The 18239-nt window shown below is 35.9% G+C and overlaps 1 pseudogene; it reads left to right on the plus strand.

Moving 5' to 3' along the window:
• The first annotated feature begins 1681 nt into the window (after window positions 1–1681).
• On the plus strand, window positions 1682–5315 carry LOC140502474 (isocitrate dehydrogenase [NAD] subunit beta, mitochondrial pseudogene; annotated as a pseudogene).
• The last annotated feature ends 12924 nt before the right edge of the window (window positions 5316–18239 follow it).

An 18239-nucleotide genomic window follows, 5' to 3' on the forward strand; every position in this document is an offset into this window, starting at 1 on the left:
GGCAGGGCTGCCACATGAGGCTCAGTTCCCTCAGGGGGTTTATGCAGAGACCTTCAACAATGGATCAGAGCTCCTGCTGCTTTGGGAGCCCCTGTCCACTGCTGCCTCTGCTGCTGCCTCTGAGGGGGCCTGAATTATGGAGACAGTCTGTTCCCCTCTCAGAAAGCCAAAAAGACTCTCTCACTGGCCTTTGAGGCCTGTGGGTGGAAGGACCTGCACAGCTGCTGGAGATCCCATCTCTGAAGCCTTCTTGGATCTTCTCCTTTCAGTGCCACGTGGCCAAGGCAGGGCTGGGCTCTGCTCCAGGTCTGGTGTGTGAGGGACCTTTCGTGTCAGTTTTTCAGGTCTCTCTGGAACAGAAATCTCCTCCTCTCTGTTGTTCTATGGCTTCTCCAGAATTTGTTGGGAGTTCTTCTTTACAGGTATTTTATGGGTTGTGGGTTCAGAGCTTGCCTGTATGTATCTTTCTACTCTGCCATCTTGGCTCCTCCCCTGAAAATTTACTTTAAATGATACATTTGAGAGTTTCACTAGGATCACAATGTAAGTTCACAAGATTGAAAAAAGAAACCTCTTTTTATTAAAAAAAATTAAGAGCAGATATATCTGCCCATCATCTGCCCTTTGGCAAATCTGTGTGTGATATATATTTTGTTGTGGTTTTCCAAAGCTTACCATCAGTGATCTACTTGCTATACATGAACACTCTTTCAATACCCTAACAAACAGTTCATTTTGATCTGGCAATTTTTGCTCATTAATGGGAACTAGGTATACTTTAACATCTTGTCTTAAGTTTCAACCTAAGGTTCACTTTATTTACATGACCTTCTATCCAAGTCAAATACCTTCTTCCTTGGTGAAGTGTGTGTGTTCATCCTTTGTTGCCATCAGAGAAATGATGTCATGAACTGCACTTGACTTTGTTTTGAGTGAGGGAGGACTGTGCAGGTCACCAGCCTCACTTCTCCTCCAGAGCTATCTGAATCCAGTGACCAGATATTCATCAGGATGACTGGAGATGACCCAGGATGAGGCAATTTGGGTTAAGTGACTTGCGCAAGGTCACACAGTTTGCGAGTGTCAAGTGTCTGAGGTGATATTTTAACTCAGGTCCTCCTCACTCCTGCATTGGTGCTCTGTCTTCTGCACCATCTAGTTGCCCATGTTGAAGTAAGTAAAAAGTAAAATGAAAAGTGAACACTTCTGTCTTCTATCCACAATGTGTTGTTGGCATCTGTTCCACACAGAGTAGCAATGTTCTCTCTCTTCTTACGGGAGCTCTCATTCTCTCCAACAAATCCAAAATAAGTATTTTTTCTTTGTTTTTATTCAGCAGAAGCTTCAAATCATTTTGAGCTTTACTATTTCTGACACTGTTCTTCAAGGACTAGGTCACTGTTTTGCGTTAATTATCTGGTACTTATCCTTTCTTCAATATCTTGTACATATATTTTTAAAATAAATGTTACTTGCTCAGTTTCCTTGGTGCCTGTGTTGTTATTGTTACATGAATCTTCCTTTTCTTCTTCATTGTAATCATTTTTGGGTATGCATGATATTAATTTATTTTGTAAACACGCAATCTGTCTCTTGAATAATTTCTTTGATTTTTTTTTTGCCCCTATCTCTTTTCTTAACTTTGTGAAGTAAACTCTTCCAAATATTAGCATGTGTCAGAATGTACTTGACAACTGGTAAATTTGAATGAATTTGAGTACATTCATTTGTCCCTAAACTTTCTGACAATTCCCTGTTTCTCATAGGACATCAAAAATGCTGTGTATGTCATGGTATTTTTTTCCCTAAAGGGGCTGATGTGCAGGAAATGGGTCTCTCTAAGTACTGAGAATTATAAGGACAATATTTATAGATCACTAAGTACTATAAGGTGCTTTATTTATGTCATCTCATTAAATGCTCAAAATAATAGTGAAAGATATTTTACTAAAGTCTTTATTTCTATTCTGTAGGTGAAGAAATCAGAACAGAGTAGGTGAGTGACTTATACATGCTATTAAATATTAGAGATTTGATCTAAAACCAAGTTTGTTCTTTAAAGAAGTGTTGGATTCATTCAAATCAAACATTCTCTTTCTCTTTGCCTCTTGGTTGATCTTCATTTATCTCCTAGTATTATGTGAGGCAAGTAGAAACCAGATGAACCATTTTGACTTCTGACTTAGTCCAAAATATGCTCATATCTCAATTGAAATAATCCTATTCGTTCCCTTGCTATTCCTATTTCCCAATCTACTGTCTTCATTTATTTTAAGACTATCACTCAAAAGAAACTACATTTAATTCCTACATTTGCTTTCTCAAATCAGTTCAAAATTCTTACAATTCTCCTCCTACATTCTTTGCCTCAACACCTTTGCCAATTACACCCTTCTCTGACAAACCTGTATGATTGAAATGACTTTTGAAAATTATATCTCCCAGAGAAGAACACAGCATCTTCTCTCACCTTTTCTCATTAAGACTTTGTCTTAATCATAAAGTCTAAATCATATGAGTCTAAATCATAGACTCATAAAATGTCAAATTTGCAAAAGGTCTCATAAGATTATGCTGTCAAACAAGGGTCAGATTAGGAATATTGTGTATAAAGCTCTAGTAGGGTGTGGAGCCAAGATGGCAGAGCAGAAGTAGGGACCAGTTAGAGTGCTCCCCCCCAAACCCTTCAAAAAACCTGTAAAAATGTCTGTAAACACATTCTAGAGCAGCAGAAGTTACAAAATGACTGACTGAAGCAAATTGCCTTCCCACGACAATCTGGAAGATTGACAGGTAGGGTCTATCTCACCAAGCTGGGAGTGGAGCAGATTAGCATGAGTTGCACCAGCTCAGACACAGTGGGAGCAGGTCTTAAGGGACTGAATTATGGGAGGCTACTGTGTATTTCAGACTTCTCAACCCATGAAAGATAAAGACAACTTCAAAAATCAATGGGAAAAGTCTCTCATCTGGATGAGAGGGGAGTGTGATCTGGCCCTAGTCCCAGCCACTGGGCTGCAGCAGTCACTGCTGAAGTGGAGGCTGTTTCTGGAGCTCTCCACTTAACAAAGCTCAAAAGTCATGGAATGGGAAAATGAGCAAATGGGAAAAAGAAGAAAACTATGGATTCTTTCTTTCTCCGTGAGGAGGTATTTTCTTACATCATTGGTGATGAGGAAGATCAAAACATACAGCCAAGAGAAGCAAACAAAGCTAAAGCTCCTACATCCAAAGCCTCTCAGAAAAATGTGACATGGTCTCAGGCCATGGAAGAACTCAAAAGGATTTTGAAATTCAAGTTAGAGAAGCAGAGGAAGAAATGTGAAGACAAATGAGAGTGATACAAGAAAATCATGAAAAGTAAGTCAACAACTTGCTAAAGGAAACCCAAAAAATGCTGAATAAAATAACACCTTTAAAATGAGACTAACCCAAATGGCAAAAGAGATCCAAAAAAGCCAATGAGAAGAATGTCTTGAAAAGCAGAATGTGCTAAATGGAAAAAGAGGTCCAAAAGATCACTGCAGAAAATAATTCTTCAAAAATTTGAATGGAGCAAATGGAAGCAAATGACTTTATGAGAAATCAGGAAATTATGAAACAAAGTCAAAAGAATGAAAAAAATAGAAGACAATGTGAAGTATCTTATTGGAAAAACAACTGACCTGGAGAATACATGCAGGAGTGATAATTTAAAAATTATTGGACTACCTCATAGCCAGGATAAAAAAAAAATAGCCTAGACAACATCATTCAAGAAATAATCAAGGAAAACTTCCCTGATATTCTAGAACCAGGGGTAAACTATAAATGGAAAGAATTCACTGATCACTTCCTGGAAGAGATCTCAAAAGAAAATGTCCTAGGAATATTGTAGCCAAATTTCAGAGTTCCTGGGTCAAGGATAAAAATGTTGCAAGAAGCCAGAAAGAAGCAATTCAAATACTCTGAAACACAATCAGGATAACACAGGATTTAGCAGTTTCTACATTAAGGGATTAGAGGGCTTGTAATTTGATATTCCAGATGTCAAAGGACATAGGATTAAAACCAAGAATTACCGAAGCAGCAAAATTGAGTATAACACTTCATGGGAGAAAGTGGAACTTCAATGAAATAGAGGATTTCCAAAAATTCTTGTTGGAAAGACCAGAGCTATCTCCTCCCCCATCCCGGGTGTCAGAGAAGATGGAAACCTCGGGCAGAGTCTAAGCTCTGAGCAGGGCATTGGCTGTGACCCTAAGCCTTGGGGGCTGGAAGGGATTGATTACCACTGCTATCACACACCCTGCCTTGCTACCCCAGATGGATGTTGAGAAGTTGGACAGTACATATCTTTTCACTATGGTATCCAGAAAAGGAGATGGTATGGGGACTGAGCTCATGCTGGCTCTCAAAAAAGTCTTTAAGGTGGCCAAGGTCCCTGTGACTTTTCAGGAGTATCAACTGAGCAAGGTGTAGAACATCGCATTAGAAGAGAAGCTGCAGCAGGTGCTGACCTCTACAAAGAAAAACAAGGTTGTTAGCAGAAAAATTCACCCCTCACTGAATATGGAGTACAGGGGTGACTTGACCTCATACAGCATGCTGCTTCAATGTCGTTCATGTCTAGAGCCTCCCGGGAATTAATACCTGACACAACTTGGGTTTGGTGAACATCTGAGAACAGACTAAGGGAGAATATAGCTCACTGGATCATGAGAGTGTCAGGGACGTAACTGAATGCTTATGGATATCATCACCCGTGTCAAGCCCAAGCCAGTCACCAAGTTTGCTTTGGACTAGGTAACCATTAAGGGTTGAGGCAAGGACACAGCTGTGCACAAGGCCAACATTATGAAGCTGGGAGATGGACTTTTCCTGCAATGCTCTGAGGAGGCCGCCAAGCTGTACCCCAAGATCAAGTTTGAGACCACGATCATAGACAACTGTTGTATGCAACTGGTGCAGAATCTATACCAGTTTGATGTGCTTGTGATGCCCAATCTTTATGGAAACATCATTGACCACTTGGCAGCAGATTTGTTGGAGAGCTAAGGCATGGTTCCTGGTGAGAGCTATAGTGATGAATGCTCTGTTTTTGAAACAGGTATAAGGCTTCCATTTGCCCAGGCCATGGACAGGAACATTGCCAATCCCACTGCCATGTTTTTGTCTTCTAGCAGTATGTTGAAGCACCTCAGCCTTGAATATCACTCCAAAATAATTCCTGAGGCTATGAAGACGGTATAAATGTTGGCAAATTTCAGACCCAGGAGATGAAAGGCCACAGCACCATGACTGACTGCATCGAGTCTGTCATAAGATACCTGTAGCCCCATTGTGGGGACTAGAATTCCTTCCCATTTTATTATCCTTGATTACAATCCCTGGACCACTCATCCCACTTCCTGTTTCCATAAAATGGACCACATGAAGGAACCTGCCTCTGGCCTCACTTCATAGGAAAATATCTCTTATCTATAGTTGTTTTTTCTCTTATTTCAATAAACACATGGACAAAAACAAAGACCAGAGTTAATAGGAAATTTGACTTTCAAATATGAGAATCAAGAAAAGCATGAAAAGGAAGACAGGAAAGAGAAAACATAAGGGACTTATTAAAGGTGAACTGTTTACATTCTTTCATGAAAAGATGCTATTTGTAACTCATGAGACCTTTCTCAGTATTAGGACGGTTGCAGGGAATATGTGTGTGTGTGTGTGTGTGTGTATGTGCGTATATATGTATATGTGTATATGACTATGTATATATGTCTGTATATACATACATGTGTGTATGTGTTTGTATATATGTATGAGCATATACGTGTATATGTATATATAGAAACAGAGAAAGAGAGAGAGAGGCAGAGAGAGAGAGACAGAGAAAGTGACAGAGACAGAAGGCACAGTGTGAGCTGAATATGAAGGGGGTGATATCTAAAAAAGAAAATTAAGAATTGAGAGGAATGTACTAGGACAAAGAGAAAGGATGAGGTAGAATGTAGTTACCAATCCTATAAAAGAAGAGGCAAGAAAAAACTTTTAGAATGGAAGGGAAGAAGAAAAAGTGAAAGGGAATAAGTGAGCCTTCCTTTCATTGCATTTAGCTTCAGGAGGGAATAACATACCCACTCAATTAGGTATGGAAGTTGATTTTAACCTAAGGGAAAGCAGGGGGAAAGGTAATAAGAGAGGGGGAATAATAGAAGAGAGGGCATATTCAGGGAAGGGGTTGTCAGAAGCAAACACTTTACAGAGGGACCGATCAAAGGAGAGAAATGAATAAATGGAGACTGGGACAGGATAGAGGGAAAGAGTTAATCTTTCATAACATGATTGTTATGGAGATTTTTTGCATGACTTCACATGTATAACCTATATTGGATTGCTTATCTTCTCATGATGTTGGGTAGGGAGGGGAGAAGGGAGAAAATGTGGAAATCAGAGCTTTAAAAATGAATATTTGAAGTTGTTGCATGCATCTAGGAAACAAGATATATAGGCAATGGGTTATAGAAATCTATCTTATACTACAGAAAAATAGAAGGGAAGAAAAAAAGAGGTGGGGGGTGATAGAAAGGAGGGCAGATTGGAGGAAAAGGCAATCAGAATACATGCTTTCTTGGGTGGGGGTAGTGGGGAGATATGGAGAAAATTTATAATCAAAATTTTATGGAAGTGAATGTTGAAAACAGAAAATAAATAAATTAAGAAAAAATATAAAGCCCTGGTAAACACATACGTATCTCACAATTAAAATGCAAATAGATTAATGTTTTATTATGGTCTAAAAATCTGTAATTCTCAGTGGCAATTCTATGCTTTACCACCAGTAGTTCATGAAATCTGTTTATATAGGTATGTGTATGTAGGCATATGCACACATATATATGCACACATACACATACATATACATATATGTATATATTATGTAAGTGAATAGATACGCATACACACACACACACACACACATATATATATATATATATAAAATTATATGCAAATATCAACTCAACTAAACTACTAATTGCGATGGAGTATAGCTTAAGACAGGAAGACCTAGGTTCGGCTTTGACTTCTGATACATACTATCTGTCTTGCCCTTGGTAAATCATTTAATCTCTTAATGGTCTAGGCTATCACAAACCTCTTAGTAGTAACTAAGCAATTTTAAAGCAAAAAGTTGCAGTTAACTATAGCAATAACCATGCAGTAACATTTACATAGTGTTTTATGGTTTGCAAAGTGAGCATCATCTAATTTTATCCTTACTACAACCCTGGGATTGTGGGTACTATCATTATTATTGTTTTCATTTTACAGATGGGCAAACTGAGGCAGACAGTTTAAGTGGCTTTCTCAGGATCATACGCACTATGTGTGTAAGACAAGACACTTAAGCCTCAGAACCTAAATTTGTTATCTTAAATTTAAGTCCAGTATGATATCCACTAAACTATTTAACTGACTCAGGTATTATTTAGGTTACTAGTCAATGAAGACTGAGTCCTTGCAGCATTTTAAAATTTGCTCTTCTGGTGGGGTTATAAAGAGTGCATTTTCAATAGTAATTATATGCACACACATGTGTGTATATGTGCATGTATGAGTGTATGTACATAGCAATTTACTTGCTTGCAAAAAAAATGGAACCTTAAAAATTCGATGATAATATAGTTAATACTAGGTGATTATGAAAAGTCTTAGGGCTGACTGAGAAGCTGGAATTACTGATGACTCAATGTGGATAAGCCCAGGAAAATGTTTAACAACCAGCTCTCAAAAACCTATGCATAACAGTCATTTAAGTTCAGTCTGCATTTTTAGCATTTTCTCTATCACGTTCTCAAGTCTAGACAATCAAGGAAACAATAAATCAATTCCTGATTTGAATCACTTGCTGATTTCTTAGGTGTAAATACACTGAAAATTTATAATTGATTTTCATCCACTATGCTATGAACCAGAACTGAGCGTACCTTAAAAAAATAAAAGATCTCAATTGGGTCTAGAGGCCACATGTGGCCTTCTAGGTCCTAGGGTGTGACCTTTTGACTGATTCCAAGTTTTGCAGAATAAATCTTTGTATTAGGGAGTTTTTTTCTGTGAGGTTTGGATTCAATCCATAGGCTACATTTGAGGACCTAGAGGGCTACTTGTGACCTTGAGGCTACAGGCTCCCCACCTCTGGTCTAATGAATGATCTCTCACACTTTTCCCTTGCAGTTTTCAATTAAAGGGACCTGGTGACTGCAGATGATATGAAAATAGCAGAGGCTGCCTTATTTCTCTCATTAAATTGTGAGCTCCTTGAATGTGGTGACTTTCTTCGCCTCTTTTTGTATCCTTAGTGCTTAGCATGATGCCTGGCACATGGTAGGCATTTAATAATTCTTTATTGACTTACTTGGTTACATGGGTTGATGAAGTCATGATACTTCTGTTTATTTTATGTTTCTGTTTTCCTAATCTTAAGTGCAGAAGTATTTGGGGATGGATTTTACCAGTTTACAAATTCAGAAGAACCATCAGATGTATCCTTAGCAACCAGAGTCTCTTGTAGAGACCACCAGAATCAGCAGTAATGTCATCTGAGTCTAATAAAGAGACAAAAATAATGATAGTAATTGATGGAGAAATAGGAAGATAAAGGAACAGAAATAATTAAGGTGCCACAATAGTCAAGCAACTTGCCTGACCCACTTCATTCTGATGTGAAATATTGGGGAAGATGCTGCATCTAGTAAAGTACTAGCACATCTATGGAAAGAGATCCATCTATTACCAACACATTACTACAAAGTGAACTTAGTGGAATCTTGATGAAAGGAGAAAAGAACTCCATGTTCCAGGAATTTTGAAATACCCCTTGACCTTATGTGTTGTCTACATGGATGGAGGTACCTTTGCATCAATGACTTTAAACTTAAGGCCATACTCCCAAACAACCAGCTTTTTGCAGAGGTTTGACTGTGTGCTTGTTTTGGAAGATATTTTTGTGCCTTCTGTTCTTGTTATGGGAAATACAGTGAATATGGCCTCGTAAGTGACAATATTGGACTCTTAGAGTCCTGAGGGGAGATATGGACATCTATCATCTCAGAACCTGAATTTGCAAAGGGAGTTCTGAAAAAAACACATGCACAAAGAGGATGCTATACGGAGAAAAATGTTGACTTGCATTTGTAGAGGGAGTTTTCTCACAGCAAGTTTGATATATCTGTGAAATGACAGGTACAATCTTTATACATATCCTCACCATGGTCATAATACTTTTCATCTGGTGGCCAACTTGCTATTATTGCGGTTGTTTCAATTTTTGTTTTCCATCCTCAGCTAGTCTGAGTAGAATCAGTCTTGCTCTACCTGGATTTCAAGAACTGGCTAATTTACTGGTAATAGGAGATTAAATTAACCTGACTTTTTTTCTTTTTTTGGAGTTTCTGGACACTATCTTATTAACATAGCCCAGCCTTGCATTAACTTGCCACTACCCTTCCCCCACACTTTTGCCATACTACATCAATTACTTTTAGCAACTTCAAATACAACAAAGCCCTCAAATTATTTTCCTTAGGATAGTTATCATTGAACATCTAACATATCTAGCACCTAGAAAGTGATTTTTAAAAACATCAGGTATTCGCCTCTTTTTTAAAGCATTGATTCTTCATGCTAAAATAGATTGGGCCCCCTTAGGAGCTACTGAAAATGCTCTCCCAATATCAGTCTCCAAGAATGTGTTGGATCATTACACACATACTATGTGATCATATCATAGTATTGGAAACATTGTAGAGTAAATTCTTGTTCAGCTATGAGTTTTACTAAATGGTTTCTCAAGTGCCCTCAAACTCAGAGATTTTGTGATTCTGAATTGGTTCTGACATACAGATCTTTCTATTCAAAAGTAAATCAGTGTTCTCCATGTATACAGAAAGTACCCATAAGCATTAATTTAGAAGGTAGGTGACAGGTTTCCACAATCTCATTTGTGTATAGTCTCCTCTGCTGGCATACATGATAAACAGTTCTTGCTAATATTATCTTTTGTCAGTAAAAATTTGCTCCAGCAATGTTAAACCATTCAGTGAAGTCTAACCCATTAAATGTTTTGTATGGTGAACAAATCAAACTAATTTCACTTTGGACTTCAGATATTGTTATCATTTTTCATCTCTGATTTTACAGATCTAGCTCAGGAAAGTCAAGAGTGAGTTTAGCCAAAGCAAGGAAGTATGAGTAAATTTAATGCCTGTAAAATAAATAAGTAAAACAACTCATTAAGTTTGCAGTTAATAAAAACAATTTTTTCACACTAAAGGAAAAGCCTCAAATATTCCCAATTCTTTGTGCTTACTGAAGCATGAGAAGGCTTGGCCATTTCTTCAGAAAGATTAAGCAATATCATAAAACAAATTTATTTAGTAAAGAAAATGTGATACATTTAAAGTTTTGTTAATGGCTGTGTATTTATCTCATAAAAGACAGTTGGAAAGGTAATTATAACATGCAAATTAGTTTCCATTGGGCTGCATATTAAAATTATGTACTGATGTATGGTATCTCAAGTTGCAACCTGTACTTGGGTTCTCTCCAGGTAGGCTGATTACTGAACCTTCAATTTATGGTTTGTATTCTCTGTATTAATCATTTTTGTGCTCTTGCTTTAAATTTCACTTACCTTCCTGCAAATTTCCTTCTGTTTTCCTTCTACAATTTGTTATTGGTTTCTCTAATAGTAATGTAATTCTATGAAACAAAATATTTACATATTTCTTTTGTCCATCTATCTGTCTCATTAATCCAGAGTTATTTGAATAGAAAAAAAGAGGGGAAACAATAATCTAGGGTAAAAAAAAGATATTTAAATAAGAAGTACAGAAAGATATCTAGAGAGCTAAAATATTTGTAGGATATTTCAGTGAATATAATAGTAAATAAAGTAGCCTTTATTTCCTTCCAACTCATTATCAATAAGCTCTTTGGAAAAGGTTTAAATATTGTGCATTGGGAACACTATACTATATGAATAGAATAGGGAATAAAGTAAAACTGATTCAAAGAATTCAGTTTTCTCCAAACATCTTTCTCATTTCCCTTCATAGAACAAGTATCATTTGCTACCATATTTTGTTTGAAAACATCTATTTCACATTCCAATATGCTGTATTCTTCTGAAGATTTTGCCTATACATATTCAATGCAAGTTAGTATCATATAGTCTATGCTTCTTGAATCCCATGCATGTTCTTATTTGTCTTTTCTAAAACTTTTTTCGAAGAAAATATATATTTTCTTTACTATGGTGAAATTATGTGCATGTCTCACTTGGGGAAAGCGTGTGTAGGCCTTTTCTCTGCCTGCAGTACTCAGGTGGTGTTCAGGCAGACCTGCTTTCCCTTGACAATGGTCCAGCTCTAGGCTTTTCTCTATCTCTTATTGATTCCTTAATTCTTCTATCTTCCCTCCTTCCCCTAACTTCAAGCCCACCCCCCACAAAAAAAACCAACTCCAAGACATATTTTTGACATTATAATAAGAAGCTTAGTAGTCATTGTGGTTTGGCATTCCTAAATAAAACACCTGTATTTAAATGATTATACACCTAATTGCTCCCTAGATGACTGGGAAAATCAATTGTTGGATCTTATTTTTCTCATCTGTAAAATAAGATGGTTGTACCAGTTTATCTCTAAGGTGCCTTCCAGTCCCAAGCTTAAGATAGATGTACATTACTACTATACCCTTATGTGTTATCTCCTTCCCTTCGTACTTTGTTTTTTTATATATTTCTATTTTATCAGTCTTCCTGACAATAGAATGATTTACCCAAATAAATGAAGCAAAAGTTGTTGAATTTAAGGTACCATAGTGTGCCAATAGTAAACAAATTTGATGTCTCACATATCCTAAAATTTACTCCCTATACTCACTCACATACCCCATCACTACTTACCAGCACTTCTAACTTCCTTTATTCCAGGATCTAATAGAGAGATTGCCCCTCTTTGCCAGATTTAACTCTTTCTGTGTGTACCCTTCATACATCTAATCCCTCAAATATTTCCTTACAGCTTGTTCCCACTGTAATCAATGTTCTCTTTCCAACTTTCAGTCCCTTCTTATTTCTTGGTTCTTTTCTATCTGCCTATAAATATGCCAAACTCTTCTCTTCCTTTTGAAAAAAAAACAATAATCAACTCTTCTGAAATTCTACTATTTGTAGTAGCTACTATCTCATATCTCTCAGCTTCTTTTCAGATCTATTCACTAAAGAAGAAGAGAAAACCTATGTGCATAAAGAAATAGAAAAGAAAAAATAGTCATTTATTGTGGAATGGCTAAACAAATTGCAGTACATGAATGCAATAGAATAATACTCTGTTGTAAAAAATACATGTGTGTGATGAACACAGATAATGGAAAATTTTGTATGAACCACTGAAAAGTGAGGTTAGCAATGCTAAGAAAACAATACACACAATGACTATAGTAAAGTATTTGAAAACAACAACAGAATAGTCATGATGAGTGTCCCAAGATTATTTTTAAAAATGTTGTTGTTCAGTCTCATCTGACTTCATTACCCCATTTGAGGTTTTCCTGGCAAGGATACCAATACGGTTTGCCATTTTCTTTTCCAACTCATTTTACAAGATGAAGAATTGAAACAAACAAGGTAAATGACTTGCCAAGAGTCACACAGACAGCAAGTATCTGAGGTTGAATGTGAAATCATAACTCCAGATCTGGCACTCTATTTACCACACCACCTAACTGCCTGAAATGGAGTGGATCTGTGTGTGTAGAACATTGCATATTTACTACTGTTATAGTTGAGAAATGTTATTAATTGGACCACAGTTCATTTTACTAGCAAGGAACCAGACTTACATTTTGTAAGAAATTATAGCCTAGTCAATTTCTCTTTGGGGATGAGAAAGTTTGTTTTGCTTGTTCATTCCTCAGTAATGTCCTCTTTTTTAATGTGCTCCTCCTTATTCCCACTTATTTTCTTAGTGAGTTTTACGTATTTCTTTTTTTCTTTTTTAATGTTTTACAATCACTGCCATAAAATTAAGATTTTATCCCCCCCACGCCTTCCCCCCCACTGTCCCCCTCTCTCTGCATGACAGCATACAATTCTGTATAGATTCTACATATACTTTCCTACTGAGTATGCTTTCACTATAGTCATGCTATGTAGTCAAACTAAAATAAATGGAAGAAATCATATAACAAATCAAAACATGATACACAAAAACACACACACACACAAATAAACATGATCTACTACATTCTGAGAATGACATCCATATTTGTTTCTCTGAGTGTGGAAGGCATTTTGCTTTAGAAAACCACCATTGGGATTTTTTAAAATAAGTTCTTGCATTATAACAAAATTCCAAGTCTACCAGAAAAATCTCTCCCACAATGTGGTAGTTGCTGTGCATAAAGTTCTCTTGGTTCTGCTCCTTTCACTCAGCATCAGATCATATAAGCCCTTCCAGGCCTCTCTGAAGTCTTCTTGTTCATCATTTCTTATGGCACAACAGTAATCCATTGCATTCATATACCATAATTTATTCAGCCATTCCCCAACTGATGGGCATCCGCTTGACTTCCAGTTTTTGACAACTACAGAGTGCTGCTATAATTATTTTTGTACATGTGGGACCCTTTCCCATTTTTATGATCTCTTGGGGATACAGTCCTAGTAGCGATATTGCTGGCTCAAAGGGTATGCACATTTTTGTAGCCCTTTGGGCATAGTTCCAAATTGCTCTCCAGAATGGTTGGATGTGCTCACAGCTCCACCAACAAGGAATTAGTGTTCCAACTCTCCCACATTCTCTCCAGCATTTATCATTTTCTTGTTCTGTCATGTTTGCCAATCTTATAGGTGTGATGTGGTACCTCAGAGTTGTTTTGATTTTTATCTCTCTAATCAATAGTGATTTAGAGCATTTTTTCATATGATTATAGATATCTTTAATTTCTTCCTCTGAAAATTGCCTGTTCATATCCTTTGACCATTTATCAATTGGGGAGTGACTTGTAAGGTTATACATTTGAGTCAGTTCTCTATATATTCTAGAAATGAGGCCTTTGTCCCCGAGCTTAGCTGTAAAAATTCTTTCTCAATTTACTACATCCCTCCAAATTTTGGTTGTATTGGGTTTGGTTGTGCAAAAACTTCTCCGTTTAATGTAATCAAAATTATCGATCTTGCATTTCATAATGCTTTCTATCTCTTCTTTAGTAAAAAATTCTTCCCTTCTCCATAAATCTGATAAATAAACTATTCCTTGCTTCTCCAGTTTATTCATGATATCAATCTTTATACCTAAATCATGTACCCATTTGGACTTTATTCTTGTGTATGGTGTCAGGCATGGGTCTATGCCTAATTTCCACCACACTGTTATCCAGTTTTCCTAGCAATTTTTGTCTAACAGTGAGTTCTTATCCCAGAAGCTGGGGTCCTTGGGTTTATCAAACAGGAGGTTGCTATATTCCTTGCCTATTGCATCTTGAGTGCCAAGTTTATTCCACTTGTCTACCTCTCCGTTTCTTAGCCAATACCAAGTGGTTTTGATAATTGCTGCTTTATAGTACAATTTGAGGTCTGGTAGAGCTAGGCCACCTTCCCAAGCATTTCTTTTCATTAGTTCCTTTGATATTCTGGACCTTTTGTTCTTCCAAATGAATTTTGATATTATTTTATCCAGCTCTAGAAAATAATTACCTGATAATTTAATTGGTATGGCACTAAATAAGTAAATTAATTTAGGTAGAATTATAATTTTTATTATATTAGCCTGGCCTACCCATGAGCAACTGATGTTTTTCCACTTACTTAAATCTGACTTTATTTGTGCAAAAAGTATCTTGTAATTGTGTCCGTATAATCCATGGGTTTGTTATGGCAGGTAAACTCCCACGTGTTTTATAGTGTCTACCCTAGCTTTAAATGGGATTTCTCTTTCTGTCTCTTGCTGTTGGACTTTGTTGCTAACATATAGGAATGCAGATGATTTGTATGGGTTTATTTTGTAACCTGCAACGTTGCCAAAGTTGTTTATTATTTGGAGTAGTTTTTTTACTTGAATCTCTAGGATTCTCTAAGTAAATCATCATATCATCTGCAAAGAGTGATAACTTAGTTTCTTCTTTGCCTATTCTTATTCCTTCAATATCTTTATCTTGTCTAATTGCTACAGCTAACATTTCTAGTACCATATTGAATAATAGTGGTGATAATGGACATCCTTGTTTCACCCCTGATCTTATTGGGAATGCATCTAGCTTATCCCCATTGCATATAATGCTTGCTGTAGGTTTTAGATAGATACTGCTTATTATTTTATGGAAAGTTCCCTTTATTCCTACGTTCTCCAGTGTTTTTAGTAGGAATGGGTGTTGTATTTTGTGAAAAGCTTTTTCTGCATCTATTGAGATAATCATGTGGTTTTTGTTGGCTTTGTTGTTGATGTGATCGATAATGCTAATAGTTTTCCTAATATTGAACCAGCCCTGTAATACTGGTATGAATCCTACCTGATCATAATGTATTAATCTCGTGATAAGATGCTGTATTCGTTTTGCTAAAATCTTATTTAAAATTTTTGCATCTATATTCATTAGGGAAATTGGTCTATAATTTTCTTTCTCTGTTTTGTCTCTTCCTGGTTTGGGTATCAAAACCATATTTGTATCATAGAAAGAATTTGGGAGGACTCCTTCTTCCCCAATTTTCAGAAATAGTCTATGTAGTATTGGAATTAACTGTTCTTTAAATGTTTGATAGAATTCACTTGTGAATACATCTGGCCCTGGAGATTTTTTCCTAGGGAGTTCATTGATGGCTTGTTCAATTTCTTTTTCTGAGATGGGGTTGTTTAAGTATTCAACTTCCTCTTCTGTTAATCTGGGCAATTTGTATTTTTTAAAATATTCATCCATCTCATTTAGATTATCGAATCTGTGCGCATAATGTTGGGCAAAGTAGTTTGTAATTATTGTTTTAATTTCCTCCTCATTGGAGGTGAGTTCACTCCTTTCATTTTTAATATTAGTAATTTGATTTTCTATTTTCTTTTTTTTTAATCAAATTGACCAAAGCTTTATGAATTTTATTAGTTTTTTCATTAAACCAACTATTGCTTTTTTTTGTTAATTCAATAGTTTTCTTAATTTCAATCTTATTAATCTCTCCTTTGGTTTTCAGTATTTCTAATTTGGTATTTACTTGGGGATTTTCAATTGGTTCTTTTTCTAGCTTTTTCCTCTGCATGCCCAAGTCATTGATCTCCTCTTTCTCTATTTTATTTATGTAGGCATTCAAAGATATAAAAGTTCCCCTAACAACTGCTTTTGGAGTATCCCAAAAGATTTGGGATTTCATTCTCTTGAATGAAATTGTTGATTGTGTCTGTGATTTCTTCTTTAACCCATTCCTTCTTTAGGATTAGATTATTTAGTTTCCAGTTGATAGTTTTATGTATTTCTACAAAAAAGTATGTGTTTAATATTCCATTGTTCATTATAGAATCTTTCCTCTGTGTTTGCATATTCTTAACATGTACCCTTAATTATGAAATTAGCAAATTCACTCTCCTTTCTTCCTTTCTATACTTACTTTTGCCCTCTCCTCTCTTTCCCTCTGCTAAAATTCCCAGAACCAAACAAATCTATTCATAGGAGCTCTGTCATTGGGGTTGTAGTTGTTGTTGTTGGTGGTGGTGATGGCGGTGGTGCTGGTAGTGTGTGTGTGTGTGTGTGTGTGTGTGTGTGTGTGTGTATGAGTGTGTGTGTGTGTGTGTGTGCTTAATTTCTTATTTAAAATCTTCAATATGCTTTAAAGGTGTTAAAGTTTTAACAAGAAATGTTTCCTCCCCCCTTATCAGAATGTTAGCTCTGTATCATTATTCCATATGCTCAAGTACATATATTTACTTTTCCATACATCTCCAGATTTTATGCTTTTATTTCAGCATTCCTACTCAATTCTCATGTTTTTATCAGAAATACTCAAAAATCTCTTATTAGTGATCCATCCCTTCACTCCTATTGGTTAATAGTTTGTTCTGAATGTTAATAAGCCATTATTTATTTTTTATTTAAAATTCCATAATCTCCTACATTTTTAAATTAAAGTTGCCAGCCCTTATAAGATCCTTACTACTGGAATACCTTCTTTATAGGAAGATATACTGCTTGATTTTTAAATTTGATATGGAGGGTGATCATTTTGCATTGCAGAAACTTTTTTTTTTTTTTTTTTTTTTTTTTTACCATAAGGAGTGAATTTCAGGATTCTTTATAGCTTTATTTTGCCATCTAAGATTAACATAGCTTTTGTTTATTATTTCCTGATTCAGTTCTTATAGTATATCATTTTTAAGTGTCTATGTTGTTGATCTCACATAGAACGATGTGTTTTGCTTTAAATTCCAAAAAGGCTAAGTAAAAAATAAAATTATTTCTGATTTTACTTTATTGATTTACTGAAATCTTTTCCCATTTTTACTTCATGAGTTTCACTCTATAGATAGCCATCCATACATGTTTCTCCAGTTGACAAACTCATCACATTAAGAACATAGGGATGATCAAGTTTGAGAATGTGTCCCAGTACTATTTTCCCCTTTTGTTCTCTTTCTACCTTGATTTCCAACCACATATCTCCGTTGTGAAGATTAAGAAATTTTTTCATCTTATTTTTCGCTCTTGTTTTGTCTTCCCTTTCTTCTTTCCTTTTCTTCTTCTTCTTTCCTCTTTCTTGACCTTTTTCCCCCTTTCTTCACAAAGCCACTAGTGGCTTTTATAGATAAGATTTGATTGTAAAACAGAGGGACAAAAGTTGAAATTTTAAAAATCCTTCTACCTTTATTCAAGTTTATTTAAAACTCAGAATATGTTGTATCTTAGAATTAGAGTGAATGGAAAATACAGTCTCACTTTAAAGTCATCCTTGTAAACAATAGTCACACTCATATATAAGCTCCCCAGATATATTATACAACTTCCTTCTGACTTGGCTTTTGAATTCAATTGGAAATCATGGGAATTTTTATCACAGAGATGTATATCAGCCAGTGACATTACTATACTGCTTTCTGAACTCTTCTGATATAATTCCAGTAGCAGGAAAGAACATGATGGCATTTAATAAAAGTTTTTATTTCTTTCTAAAATTTATCAGAACTTGTTTCTTTTTATCAGGAACTTTGGACTCTTAATATTCT

This window comes from Notamacropus eugenii, chromosome 4 (assembly GCF_028372415.1).
Source record: "Notamacropus eugenii isolate mMacEug1 chromosome 4, mMacEug1.pri_v2, whole genome shotgun sequence".
NCBI lineage: Eukaryota > Metazoa > Chordata > Mammalia > Diprotodontia > Macropodidae > Notamacropus > Notamacropus eugenii.